The sequence below is a fragment of the Canis lupus genome, chromosome 27, assembly GCF_011100685.1.
Source record: "Canis lupus familiaris isolate Mischka breed German Shepherd chromosome 27, alternate assembly UU_Cfam_GSD_1.0, whole genome shotgun sequence".
Taxonomy (NCBI): domain Eukaryota; kingdom Metazoa; phylum Chordata; class Mammalia; order Carnivora; family Canidae; genus Canis; species Canis lupus.
In genome coordinates, this window is record NC_049248.1 from 24,792,758 (window position 1) to 24,818,089 (window position 25,332).

General features: G+C 38.0%; 1 long non-coding RNA gene across 3 annotated transcripts in view; it reads right to left on the bottom strand.

Moving 5' to 3' along the window:
* LOC111092834 overlaps window positions 1-25,332 on the bottom strand; it is a 275,718-nt gene that overhangs the window by 151,458 nt on the left and 98,928 nt on the right. For 2 of the 3 annotated variants that reach the window (XR_005379939.1, XR_005379940.1), the window contains exon 2: window positions 19,697-19,872. This is a non-coding gene — a long non-coding RNA (uncharacterized LOC111092834). Of the gene's footprint in view, window positions 1-10,807; window positions 11,123-19,696; window positions 19,873-25,332 lie in introns of those variants that run through there. The other variant, XR_005379938.1, reaches the window with a different exon arrangement.

A 25,332-nucleotide genomic window follows, 5' to 3' on the forward strand; every position in this document is an offset into this window, starting at 1 on the left:
CCAACACATAACAAACACATCATTTCCATGCAAGGTGCAAGTGCCATAAGGAAAGCTTCTCCTGGAATATGGGAGGCCAAAGGAATATGACATCAGGGAAAGCTTCCTAGAAGAGTTACTGTAACTAGCAAAATTTCTAATTTATTTTTTAAGAAAATAGTCTGTGTAATAGAAAGTTTAAAAATACTCAGTATTTATGGCAGGGAACTGGGAGGGCATGTATTAGAAGGTGAGAGTGAGTAAGAGGCAGAGTATTAATCAACTGCGTCACTGACAAAAGATTTCATATAAAACGCTTAAGCAGAGTTGGTGAACATTCACAGATATGCTGCTAAAATTCTTTTTTTTTTTTAATTTTTATTTATTTATGATAGTCACAGAGAGAGAGAGAGAGAGAGGCAGAGACACAGGCAGAGGGAGAAGCAGGCTCCATGTACCGGGAGCCTGACGTGGGATTTGATCCTGGGTCTCCAGGATCGCGCCCTGGGCCAAAGGCAGGCGCCAAACCGCTGCACCACCCAGGGATCCCGTGCTGCTAAAATTCTGACACAATCACAATCTGGTTTTTTTCCACACCAAGCAATTCTCTGACAATGGCCGAATGTCCTACAATACAACTCAATTCTGACACTATCTATCTGAAGGTAGCATCAGGTTCCACAGATTAAAGGCTCAGTCCCATAAGACTGGCCTCCCTACCCCACCCACCAACACACACACTTCAATTCCAGGTTTCTGACCCACCAGCTATAAACTGGTGGTTCCCATGACTCCCTCCTTGGGTTTGGTTAATTTGTTCAAGCAGCTCACAGAACTCAGAAACATTGACCTATATTTACCAGTTCATTATAAAGGGATATAGCTCAGGAACAGCCAGATAGGAGAGATATATAGGACAAGATATAAGAAGGAGCATACAGCTCCCATGTTCTGAGTGTGCCACTCTCCTCAAACGTCCATATGTTCACCTACCCGGAAGCTCTCCACACCCCATTCTTTTGGATTTTTATAGAGACTTCATTACATTGGCATGATTGATTAAATCATTGGCCATTGGTGACTGAACTCAATCTCTAGCCCCTCTTCTCTCCTGGAAGGGGGTTCCCCTGGTAACCTACCCTCATCCTCAGGAGCTAGCCAAAAGTTACCTCATAACATAAACTCAGATGTGGTTGAAACATGTTTGTTATGGATATCAAGACACCTTTATCACTCTTATCACTTAGGAAATTTTAAGGATTTTAACAGCTCCCTGCCATAAATGTGACTTAGAGCAAATACATATTTCTTATTATAAATCACAGTATCACAGTCCCCACCCTGGGCTTCAAACACAAATCCCTAATAGCAAAATAATCATAAAAGTCAAAAGATATTGGCAACATTACTAAAATCTCATTCAGTCATTAATAACTATCCAGGCCATAATCACCATATTGTATGAAAATGTCTCCTAAACTAAGGCCACTCAGGTTTTCAGGCTTCCTTTCCATCTTCTCAGGTTCCAAAAGCAATAGCAGTGCCAGCAATATATGGCTTCACCATGGGAAGAGACATACCATTTCTTGCTCTGAGGCTTTTTTGAGATGTTAATTTAATATTACATTTCCCTCATTACATAACCCATTTATTTATTCCTTTACCCATAGCTACTATTTTTCTTTCTCTCTGTTTATATCCAAACGTTCACCTGGGAAGGGACATTAGATTCAGTCACTGTGCTGGTCTAGATTGCAGGCAGCAATACTAGTCTAGAAAGTGTCTCCCATTCTATCCATACTTACTATGATAGGGTAAGTTTACACAAATGCAGAACTAGTGGGCTTTCTTTACCACCAGGCAATATAGCTGCATTTACTGTTAATCCCAATTTTGCCAGATGGGGTAAAGGCTCCCCGCCCCACCAGGTCCTTAGGAATTCTGACATAAATATTAAAAACATAGTGACAGTTTCTTACTTAGAAATTATCCCTGGTTCCAACTCCTGTAGTTGCAGCCCTATGACCACTGTATCAACTCTACTTATTGTTTTTCCCAAAGAAGACTGCATTATTATCACTTGGATGCTTTAAACAGAGAAATATACTTGAAGCCGTACTTCTGGAGAAAGGAGGACTAGAGAGCATCTCTGCATTTATTTTTAAAACAATAATCCTAGATCAGGGCAGCCCTGGTGGCGCAGCGGTTTAGCGCCGCCTGCAGCCTGGGGTTTGATCCTGGGGACCCTGGATCGAGTCCCACGTCAGGCTCCCTGCATGGAGCCTGCTTCTCCCTCTGCCTGTGCCTCTGCCTCTCTTTCTGTGTCTCAATGAATAAATAAATAAAATCTTTAAAAAAATAATAATCCTAGGGATCCCTGGGTGGCGCAGCGGTTTGGCGCCTGCCTTTACCCCAGGGCGTGATCCTGGAGACCTGGGATCGAATCCCACATCGGGCTCCCGGTGCATGGAGCCTGCTTCTCCCTCTGCCTGTGTCTCTGCCTCTCTCTCTCTCTGTATCTGTCATAAAAATAATAATAATAATAATAATAATAATAATAATAATAATCCTAGATCATTGTTTCATAAGAAACTTCCCTCTATCCCCTGGGTGGACCAGTATTTGGTAATCACCTTTTAAAGAAATGACTCTCAAGTTTTGATATATTTAAGAATAAGTGGGGTTGGGGCACCTGGGTGATTCAGTCAGTTAAGCAACTGATACCTGCTCCAGGTCATGATCTCAGGGTCCTGGGATCAAGCCCTGAGCCCTAAGTCACATTCTCACATTTGGTGAAAGTTTTAACACACAGCAGACATTGGTCAGTGCCCACCCTTACTCCTTTGGCTTCTTCCAGCTGCCAAAATTTACATCTCTGGCCTGAGGACATTTCCCAGAACTGAGGGCCAAAGGCCTTACATAACAAACAAAATAGAAGAGCCAGGATGAGCAACCTCAGAAGCAGCCCTCAACCAACAGCTCTCAGGGACTCACATGTATAAATGTTCCAGCTCCCTGGCTCTTTGGTGAGGTGATTCTGGGGCATGTGCTTACCTGCAATGAATAAGCTCTAGCTGCTCATTGTGGTAGCTGGCTTAATAATGCACCTTTCATACACTGCCTTCCCTTCCCTGTATTCTTTCCCTATTCCCCTTACACTGATGTGCTAAAGCTGGCTCAGACCAGGTCATGTGAGTCTGAGAGCTAATTGTTAATTTCAGGAATTTTGCAAGCCAGGTTACTTCATGTTGTAGCTTGAAATAGGCCATAGTGGGAGTATTTATACCCCAGAAATGGGCTATAAAGGAAGGAAGGAAGCCTTCCCCAAGAGCCAGTTGTTAAACATTTACCATTAGACCACTAAATTATGATGTCATTATTCACTTGTTCTATTAATTAGTCAATCTTACTGCAACAAGTAGACAAGGAGTGGCAGTAGATCAAGGTTCACTTCAAGGTATGCCTCATAAAACTGTACTGGATTGTAAGAGATCAAGAAAGATGTTGCCTAGATAGGTGATCTTTCCATTGGGCTTTGCTTGGGGGTTTACATATACAAATAGTTTTAAGAGACTAAATTTTCAAATCCTCAACTTTCATAAGTGCTCTTTCCAAAAATTGATTTGCCAAAGAATGAGGCTACTTCTCCATGGTCCTTCTCCCCATTTTATAGAGAAAAAGAAATACCTTCACACACACACACACACACACACACACACACACACCAAATCTCACTACTGGGCATTTCTCTGGGTCTCCTAAGAAACTTTTTTCTCTGGGTAAAAGTCTCCAAGGCCCCAAACAAAGTCATAAAGGGAAAGACTTATTTGGAAGAAGACTCCTTCCATTATCAATCAAAACATCTTGAATACACAGAATCTTCTGTTCACCCCTGTTTTATATGTATCTACATATAGATAAATAAATATATTTTTATTTTATTACAATATTTTAGAACATAATATTTTATATATTTAATAATACACAATATTTATATAAATATGTGAATATAAATATATATAAACATAGTTGTTAAGATGAAGTTTACATTAAAAAGGAAAATATTTTGACCTATTTTGAAATTTTCCTGAATTCAAAACAATTAAGGAAATACAGATGAATAAGTCTGATTCTTTTTGTTGTAACTGGAGTGCTTTACAGGACTACCTAAAAATTTAAGACTTTGAAAGACCCCGTAGCTATAAATTTTACATGCCTTCTTTGCTATTTAGGGTGCTTTATCCAGTAAGGTAATTAAGATACATATAGTCAAATCATATTGTAAAATATTTAGCCAATTACATGAATTCTCATTTCATTTTACAAGATATTCAATATTTTCTACTTCTTAGTAACAAAAAAATGAATTTACTGAAACTTACAATTAAAACAAATTTTAGATGTCAACTTAAAAATGACTGAAAGGGGATATAGTTTTTAGGAAAATTCCTTTACTGGGCACAGGAGCAAAGAAGTTTGGCATTTCGAGCTGAAGCTACTTTCACAGACCCTTACTATTAGCCTGGGAAGTCCAGCATCTCCAGAGGTGGATTGGACAGGGGCAAATAATACCCTTCCACAATATCCAAAAGAAAGAAGAGGAAAAAAAATCCTTCTGAAAAATTTACTCTCTGCAAGTGTTCATTATAATTGTTATTTAACAAAGTACCTTCATTGATGTGTGAAAAAAAAGTTTGTGAAAACAATCTAGAAGATGTTACTTTTAAAGCACTGTGATCTTTGAAAAAAATTATGTATTTATTCAAATATATATGTGTTGCTCTAACTTTATCAGCAGATATGCTCAAATATACACATCTGAATATTGACTTCTGTCATATTTAAAAAGAGTGGTAAAAGGAAAAAAGGAAACCCTCTAATTTCTATGAATAGTCATTAATCCACAGCCAAGAGTATATCTCATTGCTTTATTTTTTCAAGCATATGAAAAAGTTAGCTTTTTTTAGATCCTATGATCTAAGTGTACCTGATGTAAGTTCTACTATGGAGTCATACCAGATAGTAAATGTCTCTATTTATAGTATCAAAGCAGTAAATGTGTTTCAAACATAGGCTAAGCCTGGGTATTTATGAGGCACCTGCACAGTCTTTAAGAGTTCATTGGCAGAACACATTTAATCGTTTCTTCTAAAAGCATCTACTAAAAACAACCTTCTTTTCCCTCTTTATTAGGAATTCCAGAAGTTATGGTCTCCCATAAAATCGAAATCACGTGGAAGTAAAATTTATATTCTTCCAGAAAGTTCCTCCCAGCATTACAGATGATGTATCTGTGGCCCTCAGACTCTGTGGCAGCCATCTACAGTGACTGTTCCAATAAAATTCTCAATTTTAACTTGTTTTGGCAACTTGATGATTACATTTAGCCAGATTGGAAGTGTAGCAGCAAATAACATTTCCTTGATCAAGAAAAGAGAAAGTGTGAGTATATGTGTGTTTTATCAAACAGCAATCTAGGGCCTCTGGGTGGCTCAGCTGATTGAGCCTCTGGCTTTTGGTTTCTGTTTAGGTCATGATCTCAGGGCTGTGAGAAAGCCCGCTATGGGCTCCTGCTCAGCTCCAGGTCCACTAGGGAGGGAGTTTCTCCATCTCCTGCTCTGCCCTCTGCACATGCACACACATGTGTGCTCTTTCTAAATCAATCAATCAAATCTTTAAAAAAAAAACTCAATGGCTACTCTTTGTTCAAATAACTGTAGATATCGCCTTACTTTTTTTGGCATAAACAATGTAAAGAATGGCAAGAAATAAACTCTGTTTTAGTGGAAAGAATCCATACTTATTTTGTTTTCTAGAAATGGGTGAAATAATCTATCCTGACAGTTCATCTACTTGTGTATGTTGGGAAATTCGCTTAAAAATTCTTTTCTGGGACACCTGGGTGGCTCAGCAGTTGAGCGTCTGCCTTCAACTCAGGGCATGGCCCCGGAGTCTGGGGATCTAGTCCCACATCAGGCTCCCTGTGTGGAGCCTGCTTCTCCCTCTGCCTATGTCGCTGCCTCTCTCTCTTTGTGTCTCTCATGAATAAACAAACAAAAACCAAACTTAAACAAAATTCTTTTCTTTTACAAATGTGTTCAGCAATATTGATTTAGCTTCTGCTTCTCATGTTCAAGCCATGAAATCAAATCATTACTTATGTGCATGAAGGGAAATGAAAGACTCAGAAAATGATTTCTGTTTATATATATATATATATAAAATGTATACATATATATGTATGTATTTTTAAATCTAACACATTTTAGAAAGAGAAAGGGAATAAAAATAATGAAAGATTTCAATGGTGAAAAGAACTATGCACGTTCAATCTAGAGAAGGATACATATGCTTAAATGACAATTATGAAAGGGAGCTGCCATTGGTTTTACTTATTATTTTTTTTATTTTTTTTAATTTATTTATGATAGTCACAGAGAGAGAGAGAGAGGCAGAGACACAGGCAGAGGGAGAAGCAGGCTCCATGTACCGGGAGCCCGACGTGGGATTCGATCCCGGGTCTCCAGGATCGCGCCCTGGGCCAAAGGCAGGCGCCAAACCGCTGCGCCACCCAGGGATCCCTGGTTTTACTTATTATTGATGAAGGACAACAGATTTAAGAATTACCCTGTGGACTCAGGCTCCATTGAGGGTAGCTCCTCAGGCCCATTATGGAAGCTTCCACAACCCTCTACTTGGTAGAAGCAGATAAAGGGCTCCACTCCCTGCCTTCCTCCCTCCACCTATTTCCTTTTCTTGTTTTTCCTGTCTCTCTCCCTTCTTGGTAGCACCCAGCTTAGCTGGTGCACTTTTGTTTTTCACCATCGTTAGTCTGCCCAGTTATATCTGCCCCAGTTTATTGAGGAGCCTCAATTTGTTCTGTATAAACAAAAACATCTTGTTTCTTTCAGTAAATAACTGCCTCCACATATTTCTACCAATTCTCTCCCCTCCCCCCGCCTTCCCCTAGCAGGCCTCATCCCTTCCTCTTCTAGGTGTTGGCTCCTCCAGTGTTAGAGAACTGAAAAATGAAGAAATGGGACCAATGCCTCCTTACTTGACAGAGCAAGGAAGGCTGCAGTTCTGACTGTTGTCAATTCTGTTTCTCTAACCAAGAACAACTGGCTCTGTTGCTGTCTGTGTGCCTGGGAGCCAAACACTGGTCTGGAAAACATGCAGTTCTTTGCAGGACAGCCTTCCCACTGCAAGGTTTCCAGATTTGGAAGGGGGGCTCTGGACAGACTACTCACCCACTCTTAGTTCCTACCCCTGGCCATCAGCCCCACAGTCTCTTGCTTCAAAGAATTCCTCTTCCAGAAAATAGCTTAGCCCCATCCCTCTCAACTTTCATGCCCTTTTCAGCCTAAATGGAGGAAGTACCACTGTGTCTGTGCAACTTGCTCTTCCAGGCTGTTTCTTTGCAAATCTTTCTCTACTTGTCCCAGGAGCAACTAGCACTCAGCAGGCCCAATGGGTCTCAAATTTTAATGAAGAGATCCTTAGTTTCTCACTCTGTGAAGGTGGGGACAGCAGAAGAGTTCAGGCACCCTGTCCCCTGCCATCCGCCATCTATTCACACCCACCCTCTCCACCCCACCTGCCCCATCCCCACAAACTCTCTTGGCAATCTTGAGATCTCCTTTCCTTGGTCTTGGGAGGTGATAATGCATATATATGGAAAGAACAGCTTCTCTCCACAAAGACAGAACCTTTCTAAAGGCAGCATTTTCCCTCCACTCACACACACACACACACACACACACACAGAGTTTACTTGGGGACCTTATCTAGGATGGGGAAGCAGAGAAGGTGGTTGGTTATAGAGCTGGTTCTCAGCACCAGCACCTCTCACTATACCCTGGCAGCACTCAAAATGTAGGATGTGAGGTATTTGGTGCTCTTAATCCCTCAATAATACATAAGGAACAACATTTCTATCCCATTATGCATGGAATGATCTAGATAAGTCACTAGGCAACTTCCTGACTTTAGGTACATTTGAGAGAGAGTTTTGGACTCCTGCTCTTGCCTTGCTGATGCTCAACCTTCCTGCTGATATTGACACTAGTCAGGCAGTTCACTGTTTCTCCTTAGTCTCAGAATAGTACCTGGTATATGGTACAGATAGAAGATACAGACCAAAACTTCTTATTAACTCAGGTACTCTCATAACATAAAAATATACAACAAACTCAGTGAGGGTTAAGACCTAGGAGCAGAAACTGACAGCTAAGGTCATCCTATCATTTTCCTAAGGACCTGTGCATGTACCCTAGTTCACATCTGCCAGAAACAGCCTTCTCTGTATATGCATTTTATACCAAGCAGAATATTCTTGAATTACTCCCCATCCTCCCTCAACCCTGAGGGAAAGAGCATGCTGGATTCCCTTGAGTTGTGGTTACTTCCATGTTTATCTAAAAGATGTATGCTTTTCCTCAGATGATAGATTTCTTTTTATTTCATTGGATGTGCATTTTATCCAAATCCTACCACCTCAAGGCAGAAGTCCAATGGCAAAGCTTTAGCAACATCATTCTAAGTGGCACCAGAGTTAAATGTAGAGAACTATCATTTTTACAGAAATCAAAATATATGCATTAAGGCAAGGCAACTGCCCAAGGCTCCTGTGCTTTGGGGACCATAGAAAACAGATACCTGTGTAGCAACTGAGGTGGTATCTATTGGAGGAAAAGCAATAGCTGAGTAGTTGGTGAAAGGAAAAAAATCACAAGGTCTTGAACACATAATTCTAGAAATCTATAATTTCTAACAGTTATCACCAAGGAGAAGGGATAAGATTGTACCTTCCCTAAGACACATTCTCCAAGAGGTCCCTGAGACTTCTTTTCCCTACAATGGTTACAATAGCACTGCCCTTAAAGGTTTTATTACCAAAATTCTGCCTGTTTCCAAATGTGGATGGAGGAAGGAAAACGAATGAGGGATATATTTGTATGGAAGTGACTTCAAAACTCTGAAATTATGGAGCTGTTATAAATGAGCTTCTACATGGTTATGACTCCAGAATTTTTTTCCAACTCTGAATTTACAGGCACGAAATTTATTTTTCCTTGGTCACAGATATACATCTGTTAATGAAAGTGAACTTCAAAACATGTTTCTTTTCTCGAGATTTATGTCATGAATGAGTAAGGGAGAAATGGAACTATCTAGGAAAACCACTGCATGGTTCTACCTTCTTTTTAAGTATCAAAAATACAACATCACTCCATTCTCAATTATATTCTTATGTACAAAACACACAAAAGATTTATAACTGATTTCTTAATTTATCTGCCTTGATAAAAAATTTAGAGTGTTAACAACTCATTGCATTATAGAATGATAATCTCTAATTTGATTTCCTGGTAGTATACAAGAATTAATCTGTCCTTCCCCAGTTGAATGTGTCAGTAACTCCTTGGAAGTAAATTGCTCTTCACAGGAATATTTAGAGAGAAAACAAACAAACAAACAATCTTATTCTCTAGGAATTTATTTTATTATATATTTCTAAATATGTAGTTATATATGCAGATTGTCCAAGTTTATCAGGATCATTTCTAAACACTGCCTTAAAATAGTGCATAAAAGTGCATGGCACATATTAACTAAGTTAACAATCCTCCAACTTCACCGGGTCCTACAACTCTTGCACTGCTCAGCCAATGCTAACAAACTATAAGATCCAAATTTTATACTGAAAAAGCCATATTAAGAATTAACTAGCAGGTTCTAGGCACACAACCCTGTCTCTTCTCCAGAGAAATGGAAAGTTAAAATAACATCAATAAGCTGCTTCCTGGAGCCCTTATAATGCTGGGTACAATGCTAGTCTTTCCATATACTTCCCACTAAATTCTTGTGACAACCCTATGAGGTAAGTATTTTAGAGATGAGAAAATTCTCATTCTCTAATAAGAAAAGGCCAGGGACTGAATTGCTTCGACTTGATTCACCCAGTAGACGGGGGTTGGGCCCTTAGAAGTGTAACAACAACTTATTAGTCTATAAGGCCTGAAGTTAAAAGATTTCGCTTGGGCTTTTGCCTCTTTTCACACATATGACTAGAAAAGAAAGAAAATAAAACATAAGGCAGGATCCTAGAAATTTTTTCTGCTCTATGTCAAGTTTTTAAAAGGTTTGACCAGGAGGTCCTTCATAGTCCCATTTCTAAAGGGAAGGTGGGACAATCTTGCAGATTTAGTTTGCTCTGACTCTCCTTAACACTGAGATGTATGCAAATAGAAGCTCCCTCATGAATATGTAAGCAGTACATATTTTCCAAATGTCCGCGTGCATTAACAGCTAATGCAGCATTCCCCCAGGAACCTTTTAAAAATCTGCCTGATGTTAGAGTGAAGGGCTTTTTTTCCTTCTGCAACACCCCAATTTTAACATCCTGTGATGTATAGTTGTTTTACATTTTCTTTCATAAATGAGAAGAATTTCAAGGAGTGAGTGACAGGCAAATCTCAACTTGTCAGGGGTGATTTCCCTGCACAGGGCAGCTGGTGAACCTGACTTCTGCATTCATGGAGCTAAATCCTGCACCAGCTGATACACAATTAAGTGTAGCATCATTCAGTCTAGGCTGTCAGAGAAGAAAACACCGAGGCCTCATCATATTTCTGTGCCCAATAAAATAGAATGTATGCTAATGAACAAAAGTGATATAATATGAAGCCACAGGATCATGGAAATTTAGAATGAATGCTTAGATGAGGTTTATCTATTACATCACTCAGGCAGGAGTCCCATTTGCCTAGACATAAGAAACAACATTTATCTATTGCTATGTGACAAACGGCCACAAACTAGCAACTTAAAACAATGCCCATTTATTATCTCACAGTTCCATATGTCGAAAAGTCTGGTGGTTTTGGCTGCATCCTACAAGGCCAAAGTCAGAGTGTCATCTGGGCTGAACTCTCATCTAGATGCTCTGGAGAAGAATCTAGTCTCAAGTGCATTCAGCTTGTTGGCAGAACACAGATCCTTGCTACTGTAGGACAGGAGCCTCCATCTCCTTGATGGCTGTCAGCCCAAGACTGCTCTCAGTTTCTCAAGTTCTTTGAGCCAACAATAGCACACGAAATGTTTCTTGGGTCTTGAATCTCTTTCTCTTCCTCTTCAGCCACTAGGAGGAGAAAGCTTGCTGCTTTTAAGGGCTTATGTGATTAGATCAGATGTACCTAGTTAGGGCACTTGGGTGGCTCAGCCTGTTAGGTGTCTGCCTTTGGCTCAGGCCATGATCCTAAGGTCCTGGGATGAGTCCCACATGGGGATCCCCGATCACTGGAGAGTCTCTTTCTTCCTCTGCCCTTCTCCTCTGCTCGTGATCTCTTTCTCTTTCTCTTTCTCTCTCTCAAATAAATAAATAAAATCTTACAAAAGAAAAGATGTACATGGATAAACTCTTTTAAAAGTTAACTCTGGGGGTACCTGGGTGGCTCAGGGGTTGAGCATCTGCCTTTGGCTCAGGGCATGATCCTGGAATCTCAGGATCGAGCCCCACATCGGGCTCCCTGCATGTAGCCTGCTTCTCCCTCTGCCTATGTCTCTGCCTCTCTCACTGTGTCTCTCAAGAATAAATAAATAAAAGTTTTTAAAAATAATAAAAAATAAAAGTTAACTCTGCCATACAATATACCACTTTTCAATGACTCTTGAGGAACCATTTTAGAATTCTGCCTACTACATCTAGCAAGCAGAATTAATACAAATATTGTCAGACTTGTATCCTCAAGAGATCAAGACATTGTAAGAATAGGCAGAAGCTGTTAGAAATAACACTGAGAATCATGATTAAATTTCTGGACATGGAAGTTTCAAAGTTTAAAAGTTAGACTGAAATGGTAAAGAGTAGATGTCCTTTGAAGAGAGTTGCAACATTACTTTAGCAATCAATTTTCCTTAATACATGGTTTTAGAAGACACTAAATTCTCCGACCTTGCCTTACAAAAAATAAGAAACGATAGCTGTCCTGCTGACCCCTACATCTTTAATTCAGCAACCCCTTGATATCTGTTCCTTCATTCCCAGCTGATGTCTTTACATTAGCCTTGACTCATATTGCGCTCCATCCCCTGACCTGCTCCCCCCAGTTCCTGAGTCCTTAGCGCCCATTCCTATTTACAGCCTTCTATCACCCATCAGGCTCCACTGGAGCTAACTGCAGTAGCTCTTCCCAACCAGGTCTGCATTGCTTCTGGCCATTATGTAAGCAACCTCCCAGAAGCCATGTCTCTCTGCTAAGCCAAAGGGCCCCTGTGATTGACTTCTCTCAGCATTGCATCACCTACCAAGGAAATCTGCCCTATCCTCAAAGAATCACTGGTTCTTCCCTAGCTAAACGTGTAACTCTTTAATTCCTGTTGTTTGCCATCCGTTCTTATGTACTTGTTCTTCCATTTACGCATGATAAAAATTTATCATCTACTATTTATTTTACTCAATTGCTTATTTAAAATGACCTGTGACTCCTTTACATTTAGATCAATATTCTCTCTTGGATTAGGCACACTTGCAGGTGGGCAAGGTACCAGCAAGTGTTAAAATGCTTTGCGACCTATATGCCCAGTGATGATGATGTTCGTGATGTTGAGATGTTCTGGTTAGACATCCCCAATTTAATGCCTATATATCACCCAGATGCCAAAGCCAAAACCTAAAAAGTTAAGATGAGCCCAGGTTTATAAATGGTAAATTGCCAACCACATTGTTGGAAGTTGAGAAGTTAATAGAAGTTAAGAATTTTGAGATGCCCTTTCCTATTTAACTGGAAAAAGTTGTTCCTAACTAATTTTCTTGTAAGTACATTCCCTGGTCCCTACAAATTCAGAGGCCAATGTCAGAAATCTTTTTTTTTTTTCCTGAATATTAAACATGTATATTTTATCTTGATTTTGATTAATTGAAAAATTCATGCAGGTAAAATAAAGTGTTTTTCCTTAGTCACTGCATTCATTTTAAAACACAGTGTTGACTTATCACAGTTTCCTAAGCTAAAATGGCAAGTCTTGTGAAATTTCACTTTTTTAATGAGTAAACTTTATCAAAGCAGAAAACTTTGCTTTGAAAATAAATTTTGAGGGCAGCCCAGGTGGCTCAGCAGTTTGGTGCTGCCTTCAGCCCAGAGTGTGATCTTGGAGACCTGGGATGGAGTCCCACATCAGGCTCCCCACATGGAGCCTGCTTCTCCCTCTGCCTGTGTCTCTGCCTCTCTCTCTATCTCTGTGTGTGTCTCTCATGAATAAATAAATAAAATATTTTTTTTAAAAAAAAGAAAGTAAAATTTGAGAATCTAAATGTAAGCATAATTTTATTATTTTCTAAAAATAAAAAATATTCTAAGTATTCTTGGCCGCAGGTTAAAAATTGTTGTTAACATCATTTAAAATGTTTTATTTCTTTTCCCTCCACGTCATTAGAGAAGTCGTCCCTGATTCCAGATAATAAAAGTAAAGCAGTATGGCGATTGAGGGAATCAGTTTCTGATAATATTTCCCAGATCATCATCATCAACTTGGGTAGCAGGCATGGTGGAAGCCCTCAGGAGTAGGAGAGAAGGGTTTTCATTCACCAGCAATGTCATTACCAGACCTTTGCCCTGGACTTCACCCTGCAGAATCCCTGTCCGGTCTTTTTCCTGCCTACTGGATCCAAAATAAAGCTTTGTAGCCAAAATATTCAGTGACAGATGGCTCATTTCATTGTTGTAATGTCACCCTTTGGGTCTCTGAGGGGATGCTTCCAGGAATAGAAAGCAGGACAAATACAGGACTGGACTTAGAATCTAACACAATCAGGGTTTCTCTAGCCACTGATATAATAAAGAACTTCTAAATTCTTTTCATCTAACAACATGAGTGGCCCCTCTTCTCTATATATGGTAATTAGTACAAAGACTGTGGCAGAGATTCAACCCCTCCTCTGACCCTGACAAGTTCAATGATTTTAAGCCTACTCCTCAATTTCCTTATAAGTAAAATGAGCATATAATTGTATTTAGCAAAGACGCAAAAGTAAAAATAAACATGTGAAGCTACATCAAATTAAAAAGCTTCTGCACAGTGAAGAAAGCCATCAACAAAACAAAAATGCAAACTATTGAATGAGAAGATGTTTGTAAATCATATATCCAATAAGGGGTTAATATTGAAGATATATAACTCATACAACTCAACAGGAAAAAAATAATTAGCTTTGGCTAAGAACCAAATAAATGGTAATTAACATTTTCCTCCTTCTCTTTGACTAATTTGGTTTTGTATAAAAAACAAGAGGCACAACATAGGAAACCTATTAATGGAAATGATATTTTATTGATATATTTTTTTAAAGATTGTATTTATTTATTCATGAGAGACACAGAGAGAGAGAGAGAGAGAGAGAGAGGGAGAGGGAGAGAGGCACAGACACAGGCAGAGGGAGAAGCAGGCTCCATGCAGGGAGCCTGATGTGGGACTCAATTCTGGGTCTCCAGGATCACCCCCTGGGCTGAAGGTGGCGCTAAACCACTGAGCCACCCCAGGCTACCTTATTATACTAATATTCTTAATTCAGAATGGATTTAGACTAAATAAGACTAAAGTCAGCATCTTATTGTGTTATTCTAAAATGGGGATGAGATGGGGACAGTTTCCCACTGAAACAGGACTCAAAAGACAGTTATTTTTTCTACTGTTGAGATCTCTAAGGCTATGGGAGATTGTAACTTAGTTCTGGTCACATCTAAGCACCCTTAATAAAATTTCTTATAGTGCTTATTAGAATTGGTTCTAAATTTCATTTTTTAATTGCTTCCCTTTTTGAGAAAAGGTATGAACTTTTTCCAGCACATGCATTTACAAAGTTATAATTCACCAAGATTCTGGGTTGTTTTTTTATTGTGGTGATGGTTATATTTCATTTTTTTTCTCTAATTTGGCACATCCTAATCTTTTCCCTAAGGTCTGTATTTATATTGCTATTTTTCAGTTTGTCTTGGTATCATTGGTTCATCATCTGGCACCTGAGGCAACATGGTTTCACCACCATTACCTATACAGCACTACCCTATCTGAATAGATCTCACAACTGCCCTCCTCTGTTTTATGCCTTTGCCCGGGTCTGCTTTCCCATTAATGTTACCTGCTCCTAAAGAATGCCTTGAGGAAGTGATGGTGCTTCACAAGAGTTTTAAAATCTTGACGTTCATTTGAGTTTAGCCACTGTGTATCACTGGATTCCTAGCTTCCTTTCCTCAAGACTTTTTTTTTTTTAAGATTTTAGTTATTTATTTATTCATGAGAGACACACAGAGAGAGAGGCAGAGACATAGGCAGAGGGAGAAGCAGGCTCCACGCAGGGAGCCAGATGTGGGACTCGATCCCAGGTCTCCAGGATCACACCCTGGGCTGAAGGTGGTGCTAAAGTGCCAAGCCACCCGGGCTGGCCCCTCAAGACTTTTTCCAAACTGAGAGTAACACCAGGGGTTCCCTGAGTAGCTCAGCGGTTTAGCGCCTGCCTTCGGCCCAGGGTGTAATCCTGGAGTCCTGGAATCGAGTCCCAGGTCGGGCTCCCTGCATGGAGCCTGCTTCTCCCTCTGCCTGTGTCTCTGCCTCTCTCTCTCTGTGGGTCTCTCATGAATAAATAAAATCTTAAAAAAAAAAAAAAAAAAAGACTTACACCAAGTTAATCAGATTCATGTTTTCTAAAGCTCAAAAGCTTTCTCTCTAATGATTAATTTGGTCTTGATGACATTTATAGTTAATGATTAAGTTCCAGAATCTTTACATATTTTACTCTTAATTATTACGATAACTTCATGTATTAATAAGTACTATTATCCCCATTTTATAGATGTGGAAACCAAATATCAGGGAATTTAAGTAACTTGCCCAAGAGCCTATAGTAACTGGCTGCCTTTCCCACTAGGCCAATATTTCCCAAAGAGTCCTTTGGAGGACATAATAATTGTTCTCAAATGTATGTATGTATAAAAGTTATCTGACATGTTTATTAAAAATGTATCCCATAGTCCTTCAGGCTCCATCCTCCAGATTCTGATTCAGTGGGTGGACCCAGGCTCTGCCTTTCAACAAACTCTCTGGCAGATTTTGATGCAGGCCATGTGTGCAGCCCCCCAGCTCAGGAGAGATGCAGACTGACTTCATTCCCAGCTATTTACCAGTACTTAATGAAGTACCGCATTTCCTGCTTTTCTTCTCCTTAAAGCCATAAATTAACCAAATTCTGAGATCTACTTTTATAGCAAAACTTAAGCTGACCGGGGTTTTCCAGAATTCAGGTTTTGTTGGGAGGCAGAATCCTAGCCTGAGGATCAAAAAAACTGGTTTCTTTGTTGCTTTCCTTTGCTGACTTCTTGCATGTCATTTGATAAAATAACCTTATTGTGTCTCATTCTTCTCCTCTATAAATGGAATGTGAAAATTCACGTCTACTACTCACTGAAAAGACCTCTAAAGAGGAAAACTGACCGTGGGAGGAGCATGAAAAGCTCCAGGTAAAGAACATGGCGTTGAGTCCTCAAGTTTCAATTATTCTTTTCTCTAAGCAGAGAATACTGATCTTATTATGGTTGCCATTTATTTCACAAAACACAAGGAATAACGTATTTTGTTGGCATTTGTGAGACTGGCCTACAGTACTTTGTAATGTACAGGTTTTTTGTTCTTAGAAAAGTTATTTTAAGTCTATATAACTCATTTTCTTCATGTGTGAAACTGGAAGACATAATAATATTATCAACTTCATGCAGTGTTATCACTTCATGATTTGCATAAATGAGATTTGATGAATTACTCAGCCCAAATATTTTCATTCTCAATAGCCTAGCTTCCAGCTATTGATAATATCAGTATATTCACGCTTATGTCCCTGTTTTGCAAAAAACAAATATGAGGCTGTCTCTACTCTTAGGAAAGTTCTCTGAAGCAGATGAGAGAATCTAATCTGATACTGAAAACAACAGATTTGGTGGGATTTTCACAATGGGGAAAAAGAGAGAAAAGCCAGAAAAGGTATATAATATGACCCTAGCTTTTAAAAATGATTTTAAAACAATTACCAATTCCTCAATAGCTTTGTATATATCCATTAAACACCCATATAAAATATGTGTATATATATTTATATAATACATAATTTACTAAATATACACACATCATTAATATAAGATGTTTTGGAGAGAGAATAAAGAAAATAAAGTAATAAAGAAAAGGAAGGAAACAAGAAAGAAACATTCTTAAAACATATTTTAAAAATACATGGATGTCCATGATTTAAAAAAACATTTGTAAAAAAATAAATAAATAAATAAAAATAAAAAAATAAAAAAGCATTTGTGATTATGATCCCACCTAAGTAAATTTGCATTTGTGGGTATGTATAGAGATGAGATACATAACAACAGACAAAACATCAACGGGGGCTATTTCAAGGTAATGAGATTTAAGTGATCTTAACTCTTCGTCTGTATTATTAGACTATTTTTTATGATGACATGTTATTTATAATAACTGGAAACATTTTACAGATGACAGACTGTGTCAAAATATTTATTATTGTACATGATGTATTGTTTAATTTTGTCTTTTCAAGTGATCTCTAAAAGGTATGAATTATTTTGAAATGAGAAAAATGATATTCTTCAGAGATGTATTCCCAGTAGTAACAAACTGCAGTGGAAAAAAGATATTCTTAATAGAAGGCCAAGGCTATTTTAGGTACCCAAATAAGGCAAAGTATACAATGAGCTGGTTTTGCCAGAACAAATTCAGCCACTCTTCTTTTTATTTTTTCTTTTCCTTCTGTAGATGTTTTGAATTATTTAAATCTTGGATATGTTGAAAGAATCTATTTTTTTCAATCTTTACAGTATGTTTTTACTTATGTTTTCAACTCCTTATTATTTTCTACAACTCCACATGTCCCAAGCTGAACTCATTATTTCCTTTCTGCCTCAACTTACTTCTCTTCCTGTCTCCTTTTTTTAAGAGGTATATGATCACCTTCATCAAAGTCACCCAAACTGGATATCTGGGATCCACCTTGGATTCCTCCCTCAGTATCCAAAGAGTCAGTCATTTCTATAGATACCATATCCATCAGATCTCTCCTTATTACATCTCTTCTCCATAGCAATTGTCATTGGTCCTACCCAGATTGCAGCAATTATCTTTAAAATAGTCCCCTATCTCCACTTAGAAAATTTGATCAAGCAGGAGAATGTCTAAATTTCTACGTTAGGCAAACAGATGTGACTTGTTTACCTATCTTCCCCTCCTTCAATGAAACAATCTCTTCAAAACATGCTGTCTTGAGGACTGTCAGTCACAATATTCTCATCCTGCATATTACAAGCCAGGCAGTGAGAGCTTCATTCCCTTAGGCTTAATGACTGGTTCAGGGATGGGTTTATAAGTAAGGTCAGACAATCTGTCCCATTATTTCTCTGCTAAAAATAGAAGAAAAACTCTCTCTTGCTTTTGGCAAATTACAGATTAATAAACTGTGATAGTAAGAAATAAAATAATAATAAAAAATAAACTCTTCTGTTAAGACTTATTTCTTTGAAACTTTCTAGGAGGCCATGTTCAAACAGTGTAAAGACATAGAGCAAGCCAATTCTTTTATTTGTCCTATGAGTAAGCAAAAAGTTTCATCTGGTTGGGAACCAAGTCCAATTTTAAAAAGGTAGCCAGATTAGTAGTGATTTATGATGATTTCTACTGTATTATCAGTGTAGTCATTCTTAAAATTAATTACAATTTCTAATTTCAATGAGGTTATAAATATCTATATTTATCATCCCACATTAGAGGATTGTCATAGCAATTGTCTATTATTTTGTTCTAACTTTTTATTGATTAATAATATGCATAAAGAGTGCACAAAGTATAGAGCTTAGTAAATGTTCACAATTGAATATAACTTTGCTACTATACATTTTTATGCACATAAATAAATTTTAAGATATCTAGAGTCAGGGCCATGTTTTCATTTTTCTCAACACCTGATTCAATCCCAGGCCTATTGGCAATGCCCACTATTGATGTCACTGTATTTTACCTGCCAGACATTTTATACTTGAAAGTCATCAGGTAAAAGGATAGAAAGGATAAATGCAGGACATTTATTTAACAATATTTCTGTCAATAGCTAACAATTATCAAATGCTTATAGGTACTATTATTATCTCAGTTTTACAGATTAGGAAACTGGTAGATGGAGATATAAAAAGTGACTGAGATCAAATAGCCAGTAAATTGAAGAGTGAGACCCCAAGAAAAAATTCAAGTTAAACCATTGAGTCCTTCCACTATGATAATTACTTTTTTTCATTGAGATGATAAAAACTTAACAATCTTTCTAAAAAGCAAGAGACAATGCACTTTACTTTAGTAAACATTAACAATGATTCTGTCTTGAAGGAAAAAAGCAGTTGAGTGAACTCTAAGCATCTAAAATTCTGCAAAAAAGACAAGCAAGAGCACATGTTATAATTTAAGACTTACTTTTTTTTTAAGATTTTATTTATTTATTCATGAAAGACACAGAGAGAGAGAGGCAGAGACACAGGCAGAGGGAGAAGCAGGCTCCATGCAGGGAGCCCGACGTGGGACTCGATCCCGGGTCTCCAGGATCATGCCCTGAGCCAAAGGCAGATGCTCAACTGCCGAACTACCCAGGCATCCCAAGACTTACTTTTTTATTATAGCTATCTTCCATTTCTTCCTGGATCCAAATCACCTCTGCAGCACTGGCTTCTTTTCCATATTGCTGCTTATTTGGAACGTCTGGAATCCTCAATTTGGGCTCTCTTCCTGATGGGTGGTATGATGCTTCTGAGTGGGCAGACTGTCTCTCATCTCTTGAAATGCCTATACATTTTATTATAAGACAATAAATGAGAAGGTCAAATTGTCCTTGAAGCCATTGAGAAAATCCCAACCAAAACCCCACAAAATCACATTTACTCAAATTGCTTAAGATGAAGAAATTCTTCAGATTCTTTAAGATATGTTAGAAATGGAGAGCATGGTCCAAGATGGTAGCACAAAGACCCTGAACATACTTCCTCCTATGGACATGCCAAATCTACAACTACATATGGATTAATTCCTTCTTTAAAAATGTGATAACTAGCTGAACACCTTCCTCCACAACAAGGCATAAAAGGTCTAGGAGAAGGGTAGGGAGAAAGAGGAATAGGAGAGGAAGTCTAACCAAAACTTACACATGGCAGCATAAACTAGGGAGGGATCTCATGGACCAGAACCTCTCCTTGAAAAGTGAAGGGTTTATGCCCCACATTGGGCCCCTCAGCCTTGGGACCTGCACCAGAGAGGAAGGCATGAAAAATGTCTGGCTTTTGAAATCAATGGGGCTTTTATCCAGGGGACCCAGGGGACCCAGGGGACTGTGGGAATCTGAGATACTCCTTTTGAGGGGCTCCTGTGTAAACTCACTCATTCCAAGAAGCAGGGCAAAGGCACCACAGTTTGAGAAGTGACTGGATTATTTGTAAGGGTAACTAAGTTGCTAATTTTAAAACATCTGTCACAGGTGCATTAATTAGTTGGGATTTTCCTTGGGGGCAAAGCACTGGAAAGTGACATTGCTTTTTTTTTTTTTTTAAAGATTTTATTTATTTATTCATGAAAGACACAGAGTGAGAGACAGAGGCAGAGACATAGGCAGAGGGAGAAGCAGGCTCCATGCAGGGAGCCCGAAGTGGGACTAGATCCCAGATCCCGGGATCACGACCTGAACTGAAGGCAGGCGCCCAACCACCGAGCCACCCAGGCATCCCGAAAGTGACATTTTTTGCACTCTTTCTATCTTGTTAACATAGGCAGGCACACATGGACACAACCTTAATAAAGCTATAGCCTTGCCTTGCTCCCAGAGGTCATCCCAATCCTCACTAAAGCCATAGGCACACTGTACTCCTAGTGCTCTTCCCTGGCATTACTAATACTGCAGGCATACCTGCTCCCAACACTTTTTCCTGTACTCAATAAAGTCACAGGCAACCACAGCCTTATTAAAGCCAGTGGGAGTGCAGTTCACATGGAGAAGGCCTCTTGATTGTCTGGCTCTGGTAGTCAAGGGACTTGTGCTTTTGGACCTCAAGGGTCTATAACAATAAGACAGACAAATCTGGGCAGCAGACAGTACACTAAAATAACACCCCCCAGTCTGTACATGAAAAAGGCCCACTTAATTGTCCTGGAGCTTCACCCTGAGGTGAAACCTGAGGATTCAGGTTTGCCACTGATCTAAAGGCTACAGAGCTGTTCTTAGGGAATATAGGCAGGGACATACTATGTACACACCTTCCCTTGGCCTCACCAGAGCTCACTGGTACCTCTCAGAAAGGTGTTTAACCACTTGCTAAAGCCCCAATTCTTGCAAATGTTTCTCAGGGGACACCTCCAGATCTTTTATCTAGGGATCAGCAGGATCTATGATTGTGATACCTCACAATAACCCCAAAGCAAAAACTTAAAATACATACACAAAAGATAATGAGATAGGAATCTAAAGTAATACTAAAATTCATAAAACCTGCAAAAGAAGAAAGAGAAGAAAGGAACACAAAGGAACTACAAAACCTCTAGAAAGCAATGAACAAAATGGCAACAAGTACATACCTATCAACAATTACTTTAAATGTAAATGGACTAAATTCTCCAAAGATTGAGAGTAACTGAATGGATAACAAAAATAAAAACAAAACAAAACAAAGCAAAACAAAAACAAGACTCATTATTTTCCCACAACAGACTGACATCCCATCTAAAACACACACACAATGAAAGTAAAAGGATGGAAAAATGATTTTCCACACAAATGGAAATAAAAACAAAGGTAATATATGACAAACCCACAGCAAACATCATACTTAACAGTGGAAAGCTGAAAGCTTTGTCTAAAATCAGAAATAAGACAAGGATGCCCATTTTCACCACTTTTATTCACTTTTTTTGGAAGCCCTAGCCATGGCAATTAGGTAAGAAAAAGGAATAAAAACATCCAAATAGAAAAGAAAGAAATAAAACTATCACTATTTGCAGATGACATCATTCTATCTATAGAAAACCCTGAGGATTCCACTAAATAACTCTTAAACTAATAAATAAGTTCAGTAAAGTTACAGGACATAAAATTAGTATATTAAAATTGGTTGTACCTATATACTATAACAGAAATTTATCAGGAAGAAAATTTAAAAAAACATTCCATTTGCACTAGCATCAAAAAGAATACAATACCTAGGAATAAAATTAACCAAGGAGGTGAAATACCTGTAGACTGAAAATTATATAACAATGACAAAATAAATTGAAGATACAAATAAATACAAAGATATTTCCTGTTCATAAATTGGAAGAATTAATATTGTTAAAATGTCCAGATTACCAAAGCAATCTACAAATTTAATGCAATCTCTATCAAAATTCCAATGACATTTTTTTCACAGAACTTGAACAAATACTTCTAAAATTTGTATGGAACCATTAAAGACCCCAAATAGCCAAAGCAATCTTGAGAAAGAATAAAAGTGGAGGTATCATGCTCTCTGATTTCAAACTATACTGCAAAGCTATAGTAATCAAAACAGTATGGTATTGGCATAACCAATACATAGATCAATGGGACAGAAAAGAGAATTCAGAAACAGATCCACACATATATAGTCAATTAATCTATGACAAAGAAGGCAAAAATATACAATGAGGAAAGGACAGTCTCTTCAATAAATGGTTTTAGGAAAACCAGACAATCACAGGCAAAGGAATGAAAGTGGACTGCTATCTCACACTATACACAAAATAAACTCAAAATAGATTAAAGACTTAAATATAAAATCTGAAACAAGAAAATATATGCAGCAAACTCTTTGACATTAGTCTTAGCAATATTTTTTTTTTTTTGATCTGGCTTCTCAGGTAAGAACTACAAAAGCAAACAAAACAAAACAAAACAAAACCAAAAACAAATAGGACTACATCAGACTAAAAGGCTTCTGTACAGTGAAGGAAATCACCAATAAAATAAAAAGGTAACATTCTGAATGGGAGAAAATATTTACAAATCACATATCAGGTAAGAGGCTAATATCCAAAATATATAAAGAACTCAATAACAAAAAACCTGAACAGTCTGATTTAAAAATGGGTAAATAATTTGAATAGATATTTTTCCAAAGAAGACATACATAGATGGCCAATAGGCACATGAAAAGATGTTCAATATCACTAATAATCAGGGAAATGCAAATCAAAATCACAATGAGGTATCACTTCAAACTTGTTAGAATGGCTGTTATCAAAAACACAAGTAATAATAAGTGTTGGTAAGGATGTAGAGAAAAGAGATTCCTTATTCACTGTTGGTGGGAATATAAATTGGTGCCACCACTATGGAAAACAATATGAAGATTCCTCAAAAAATTAAAAATAGAACTACCATATGGTCCAGCAACACCATGTCTGGGTATTTACCCAAAGAAAATTAAAAACTAATTTGAGAAGATACATGTTTACTGCAACATTATTTACAAAAGCTTCCCAAAACCATTTGTTGAAGAGGCTATCTTTTTTCCATTGGATTTTTTTTCCTGCTTTGTTAAAGATTAGGTTCATTTCTGGGTTTTCTCTTCTGTTCTATTGATCTATGTGTCTGTTTTTAAGCCAGTACCATATTGTCTCGATGATTACAGCTTTGTAACAGAGTACAGTACAGAGTACAGATGTTACCAGCTTCAGTTTTCTTTTTCAATATTTCTTGGGCTACTTGGAGTCTTTTCTAGTTCCCTACAAATTATACAAATTATAGGATTACTTGTTCCAGTTCTGTGAAATACATTGATAGTATTTTGATAGGGGTTGCATGAATGCATAGCTTGCTCTAAGTAGCATAGACATTTTAACAATATTTGTTCTTCCAATCCATGAGCATGGAATGCTTTTCCATTTCTTTGTGTCTTCCTCAATTTCTTTCATGAGTGTTCTATAGTTTTCTGAGCCCAGATGCTTCACCTCTTTGGTTAGATTTATTCCTAGGTATCTTACGGTTTTCGGTACAATTGTAAATGGGATAGATTCCTTAATTTTTCTTTCTTTTGTCCCATTTTTAGTGTATAGAAATGCAACTGATTTCTGTGCACTGATTTTATGTCCTGCCACTTTGCTGAACTCATGCATGAGTTCTAGCAATTTTGAGGTGGAGTCTTTTGGGTTTTCCATATAGAGTATCATGTCATCTGCAAAGAATGAGAGTTTGACTTCTTTGCCAATTCAGATGCCTTTTATTTCTTTTTGTTGTCTGATTGCTGAGGTGAGGACTTCTATATACTATGTTGAACAGTAGGGGTGAGAGTGGATATCCTTGCCATGTTCCTAACCTTAGGGGAAAAGCTTTCAATTTTTCCCCATTGAGAATGATATTCACTGTGGGCTTTTTGTATATGGATTTTATGATATTGAGCTATGTTGCCTCTATCCCTACACTATGAAGATTTTAATCAAGAAAGGATGCTGTACTTTGTCAAATGCTTTTTCTGCATCTATTGAGAGGATCATATGGTTCTTATCCTTTCATTTATTAATGTAGTGTACCACACTGATTGATTTAGGGATGCTGAACCACCTTTGCAGTCCAGGAATAAATCCCACTTAGTCGTGGTGAATAATACTTTTAATGTACTGTTGGATCCTATTGGCTAGTATCTTGGTGAGAATTTTGGCATTCATGTTCATCAGAGATATTGGTCTGTAATTCTCTTTTTCAGTGGAGTCCTTGTCTGGTTTTGAGATCAAAGTCATGCTGGCCTCATAGAAAGAGTTTAGAAGTTTTCCTTCCATTTCTGTTTTTTTGAAAGAGCTTCATAAGAATAGGTATTAATTCTTCATGAAATGTTTGGTAGAATTCTCCTGGGAAGCCATCCAGCCCTGGACTCTTGTTTGTTGGGAGATTTTGTATTACTGCTTCAATTTCCTTCCTGGTTATGGGTCTGTTCAGGTTTTCTATTTCTTCCTGTTTCAGTTTTAATAGTTTATACATCTCTAGGAATGCATCCATTTCTTCCATATTGCTTAATTTTCTACTGAACAGTATTGGGAAAATTGGACAGCCGCATGCAGAAGAATGAAACTGGACCATGTCCTCACACAACACACAAAAGTAGACTCAAAATGGATGAAAGACCTAAGTGTGAGACAGGAATCCATCAAAATCCCAGAGAACACAGGCAGCAATGTTTGTGCCCTTGGCTGCAGCAACTTCTTAATAGACACATCTTCAAAGGCAAGGGAAACAAATGCAAAAATAAA